A 6,000-nucleotide genomic window follows, 5' to 3' on the forward strand; every position below is an offset into this window, starting at 1 on the left:
TTGAAAAAATGAATGAGTGAATGAATGATTGCTTCATGACTTTGGCCTGCCCCGCCACCAGGAATCATGGGGGTGGCTATGCCCACAAACATCCTGTTACACAGATGCAGAGCTAGCTCCTCAAACTCAGGCTATTTCCTCTTTATTCTCTTCCTCTGTCCCTCTCTCTGCCTCTAAAACTTTCCTCCAGCCTATACCTCACCCTCCCAGGTTTCTTTCTTCAAGAAATCAGTGAAGCCCCTATCCCTCCCAGCATCCCAGCCAGCCCTCCCTGCTCCCATCTCTTTTAGGGAATCTCTTTGTGAGCAACCGAAGCCTGCTGTCACTTCCCCTACTTGGCCCCATCAGTGCTTGTTTATTAATTATGCTAATAACAACAGCAGGGAGAGCAGCAGTCCCAGATGCCTGCTGTGGGCGCCCCCAGGCGGTGGCCCCAGGGGAGGCCAAGGAACCCACTGAGAAATAATTGGCAAGGAGGGTCTGCAGTCTCCAGCTGGCTGAATGCATCTTGCCAACTTTCTTATGCACTATGTATCTCTTTCAGAGCCTTGTCCTAAAGGAAAAGACCTACTTCTTCCCAAGAACTATAGCCTCCAACCTGAGGGCTGAGTCAGGATCAAGAACAGGGTCTGAAGGGGCAGCTAGGTGGCCCAGTGAATAGAGCACCGGCCCTGGAGTCAGGAGGACCTGAGTTCAAATCCACCCTCAGACACTTAACACTTACTAGCTGTGTGACCCTGGGCAAGTCACTTAACCCCAATCACCTCACCAAAAAAGTAAAAAAAAAAAAAAAAACCAGGGTCTGAGGGGAAGACGTGAGGAGGAGGAATGAAAGGGAGGCTAGAGGTTAGAAACTGTGTCCATAAAAGTAGAAAAACTCCATCCTGCTTACTTTTCAAAGTATTTCTACACTCTCCCTACCACCACCCAGTTGGAGGTCTGATTTCCATCTATTTTTTGTTTTTGTTAGGCAATGGGGTTAAGTGACTTGCCCAGGGTCACACAGCTAGTAAGTGTCAAGTGTCTGAGGCTAGATTTGAACTCAGATCCTCCTGACTCCAGGGCCGGTGATCTATTCATTGTGCCACCTAGCTGCCCCCTGATTTCCATCTTAAACCATGATCAAAGTCAACAAGCATTTATTAAGTGCTTACTATGTGCCGGGTATAGAGCTAAGCACTGGAAATACAAACACAAACAAAAAGAAAGACACTTCTGTTCTCAAGGAACCAAAAAAGGAATGGTTGGCCTAGGTCTTTCCTCAAAATGGAGATTCCAGTAGGAATTTACCAATGCTGGGGGAGAGAAGCACATATTCCAGGGTTTTAAGATTAACTTAATCTGAAAATAAGTTATGTATGTGTGTGCACAATCTATTAACTGCACCCATTCATAGATTTATTTAGATATTAGCAAGCCCCCTTTCCCTGACTCCAGCTAATTTGTTGTAACCTCTATGAATGGTATCCAACTCCATACTGCAAACAACCCCCTAATTCACATTTCCTCTCACTCTCTACCCCATCTATTACTGAACTCAAGGACCAATCTTTGCCACAACCCTCAGAAATATGGTCTTATTATACTGCCTAAAAGGTACCATTCATTGCTTCTCCACCCTTCTTCATATGAAACCCTAAACCTGAAGACAGTGCCTTCAACCTGAGGCATATAACCATTCTGTAAATCAGAATATGTTGGGTCCCATCTTGACCTTCCTAGCTCTGTTCTCCACCTTCTCCTCCCTCACCCCACCAGGAAACTTATCCCATCTTTGCTGCTGAATCAGTTTGCAGTTTCTCCAAAAATCCAGCTGAACTCCAATAATCCAGCTCAGCCTAGATTTATCAAGTAGCCTTCCATTTGGATGTGGGATTGCCTCCCTCTTGTGTCCTAGCACCCTTTCTCAGGAATTTTTCTCTCATTCCTATAGTCCCTAGGTATTGGTTTATGTTGGGGAGTGATGATGTGGTGAACACCTGTGCAAAAGGTGTATCTACTTTATACAGTAGGCAACAGGAAAACATTAAATGGTTTTGAGTAAAGGAATGGTATAACCAGATCTGTGTGAAAGGATCCCTTTTTTGTTTTAGCACAAAATGTAATACTCACATGGCATACTTTCTAGTCTCCTATCATCCTGGTCACTCTTCTCTGGAAACATTCCAACTTGTCAACATTCTTGCTTATATATGGCACCCAGAACAGAACCTATTACTCTAAATGTGGTCTGCCTGAGCCAGAATATAATGGGATACTCATTCCACTTTGAGAAGTAGTGGTGGCAGTGTGGGGAGTAGATAGTGGACTGGACTTGGAATCACTAAAACTTAGGTTCAAATATTGCCTTAGGTATTACTAGTTTTGTTCACCTTAGGGAAGTCACTTAAGCTCTCGTAGCCCTAGTCTCTTCATTTGTAAAATAAATACACTAGTATGTGACTCATAGGGTTGTTGTGAAGATGAAATAAGTGAATGAATAAATAAGTATTAATTATTTACTATGTGCCAAACCTTGTGGGGTTAGAGCTAGAAAATCAAGACAGTCCTTGATTTCAAGAATTTCACCTTAAAACAGAAGTAGACAATTCTTATAGGATGATTATGTACTAGTATTAGGGGAAAAGTACATTCTGAGGAAGTTGTTAGGTTGATTCTCTGGAAGACGTACTTCCCTATTAATGAAAGCAGGGGCAAGGCTGGAAGCAGTGCCAGTGACCTATAGGGTGCTGCTATTCTTGGGAAAAAGAGAGAGAGAGAGAGACAAACAGAGAGAGAGAAAGAAAACAAAGGAAGGAAAGAAGGAAAAATAATGGAAGGACTGGTCAATGAGAGCCAGTCCTTAGAGCAGTGATTCTCAAACTTTTTGGTGTCAAGATTCCTTTACACTCTTAAAAATTATTGAGGTTCCCAAAGAGTTTTGTTAATGTGGGTTATATCTGTCTATATTTACCATATTAGATATTAAAACTGATAAATTTTTAAACTATGTATTATTAACCAAAAAAAAATCACAAGCCCATTAGGCATGCATTGCAGCTAGACTTATTACAAGAGAAATGAACATGCATGTGAAACTCCATTATTGATTCATTCATTTCAAAAGAATAATAAACCCATTACATGTTGATGTTGAGATCAGATTTGGGAGAGCAGTTCGGGTGTGAAAGAATTCACTTACACATTCTCTGTAGCCAATGGGAGCTTTTATTTTACATGAGAAAGCAACACGGGCCCTGTTAGCAAGAAGCTAATGAAAAGGCCCTGATATTTGGGGCAACCAGGCTTATATAGAGGTTTCAGAATGATGATGTAGCAAAAACAAACAAACAAAGAAATAAATAAAAAGAATGATGTTGTAGTTTTAGGTTTTTTTATACGGGTTAAAGATTAATGACAGGGGCAGCTAAGTGGCACAGTGGATAGAGCACGGGCCTTGGAATCAGGATGACCTGAGTGCAAATGCGGTCTCTGACCAGACACTTGACACTAACTAGTTGTGTGATCCTGGGCAAATCCCTTAATCCGGATTGCCTCACCAAAAAAAAAAAATAAAAAAAAAAATAAAAAGATTAAAGACAGGACAAGAAAGGATTTTATGACATAGGATGAGAGAAACAAAAAGAATTCTTTATGGTTTAAAGATTTAAGGACAGATCAGGGGAGCACAGGTTACAGATTAAGGATAAGGGCAGGGAGACACAGGTTAAAGATTAGAGATAGGGAGAATACAAGATAAGGAAGATAAAAGCAATTCTTTTGATGCAAGTTAAGGAGAAAGTTTATGGCATTTCAAGATAAGGGGAAAAAGACTTTAGGACACCTTCAAGTTACAGGATCTCCAAAGTACTGGAAAAGCAACCCTTAATACTCTTTTTAGCCCTTAGGGCACCATTTGTATCTATATCATTTACATAAAGAACAATAGTTTATGAAAAATAACTATATATTCTAAATGAAATTTATTGAGGAGAAGCAGTGTTTTACGTGTTTTTGCAAATCTCTTTAATGCCTGACTTAATAGAAGACAGCTGGATTCTCATATCTGCTTCTGCATTCAATCTCTTGAGATATGTTTTGGTTCAAGCATATGAAGAAAAGTCAACCTCACATAGATAGGTAGTTGGAAAAAGGAGGAGTATTTTAATAGGCAAATAGCATCTTAGTATTATGAAAATATTTTTTATCTTAAAGAATCCCTGAAAGGGTCTCAAAGACCTGTGCCCCCCACCCTCCTCCCCCCCTACCTTAAAGCATAGCATGTAAAATTCTAGTCTTCCATCCAGTGACACTGGATATTTGCTGTTCTCCTCTGTACCTTTTTCACTGCCTAATCCATGCCTGGAATTGTCTCTGTCCTCATAGAGGTTTGGTGAGCCTGCTCCCAGAAATATATGATGAAGGGTCCCTCTTCCTCCCTGGTTCAGAGCCAACACAAGTATTCTCTGTTTTGTGTCAGTTTTTACTGAACAGTTATGACAAGCCTTTTAAGTGGCTGTTGAGCAAGAACCAAGTGTGTATACTAAAGGTTAGAATGATAAACTCTCTTGTTCTTCCCTTGTGGAGAGCCAGGCAAGAACTGCTGTAAGTCTCCTTGTATGGAGAGAGATAGCAGCCATAGAAGCAGTGTTAAGCTGCCTGCTGCCACTCGCTTCTTTTTCCTCCCACCTGGCTGCCATGTAACCATGAGCACATGGTGCTTCTGTTCTTGTTGTGTTTACTCTATCTTGATCTTGAGTGAAAAAATATAAGGGACAGAATCAGAAGAAAGAGCCATCAAAGTTCCCCTCACAGCCAGAGTTGGTAGCTACAGTAGCCAGTCTAATGAGGAACCAGTCTCAAGGAGTGACCTACTTGACCCAGTAGCCAAGTCAACATGTCCTGCAAGTAAGGAAACAACTAGTCCATTATCTATGCCACACCCAGGAGTGAATTTGATGGTGGGGGAAAGTTTTGTTTGAATTCACTGTCTCCAGGGACCAAGAGAATAGAGAAAAGAGTATTCCTGATACCTTCTCAGTGAATAAATATCATTTTGTAAAAACTAATTGATGTTAGTTGATTAAATTATATTGGAGAGATACAAATTGATGATTTATTTTGAGGGGAGCACACTAGATTGGGACACAAGAGCAAAAATATTAAGCAACCCTAACACCTCAGCACTATTCCTAGAACCATGAGGGAAGATGTAGCTGAGTTCTCAGACAAACCCACCAAGTGCTGAGGGGCTGGAGAAAGGGGGTTGTAACAACAAAACCAGAGTCTGCATGAGAGAGAGAGAGAGAGAGAGAGAGAGAGAGAGAGAGAGAGAGAGTGAAAAGAAGAAGAAAAGAAGAAGAAGAAGAAAGGAAAGAAGAGAAATAAACAAAGGGAAAATAATTATTTTTTAAATATACATATATATTTATTACTGAAAGAATCAACTTTTTTTAAAGATAAGATTAGTCTCTTCAATAACATTTTTGTTGTTGTGTTTAATGTGTGTACTTTAGTGGATAGCTTCCAAAATGGTATTTACTTCTTATTGAAGGTGATGACAAGTTAAGGTACTTGGACTTGATATAAAAGAAAAACATACCTCATAGCCATTCTTTATAATCCCCTCTTGGTCTTTCTTCCACGTCTCCTCTTTGAGTTATATTTGATCTTCTCTCCAGTTTTCATGCAAATCTGCTGAGGAATGGAATGTTTTCCCTTCTGCTTCTGTTCAAGGAACCTCTTGATTCTGAAAGTCCTGTGGGAAGAAGACATAATGGCAGGATGAGGGAAAGAGGAAAAAAAATTATTTTAAATAAATTTTATTATCTTTTTTAATAACATAATTTCTTCTGGTCTTTCTTCCTTCCTTTCCCAGAGAATCATCCCATATAACAAATACTACTTTTTTTTTTTGAGGTAATCAGGGTGAAGTGACTTGTCCAGCTAGTAAGTATCAAGTGTCTGGGGCTGGATTTGAGCTCAGGTCCTCCTAATTCCAGGGCTGGTACTCTATCCAAT

At 40.3% G+C, this 6,000-nt stretch overlaps 1 pseudogene; it reads right to left on the minus strand.

The window, feature by feature from the left end:
* Window positions 1-5,595: 5,595 nt before the first annotated feature.
* Window positions 5,596-5,754, minus strand: LOC114049016 (annotated as a pseudogene).
* Window positions 5,755-6,000: the final 246 nt, after the last annotated feature.

Source organism: Vombatus ursinus, unplaced genomic scaffold, assembly GCF_900497805.2.
Source record: "Vombatus ursinus unplaced genomic scaffold, bare-nosed wombat genome assembly UNPS02014794.1, whole genome shotgun sequence".
NCBI classification, from domain to species: Eukaryota; Metazoa; Chordata; class Mammalia; order Diprotodontia; family Vombatidae; genus Vombatus; species Vombatus ursinus.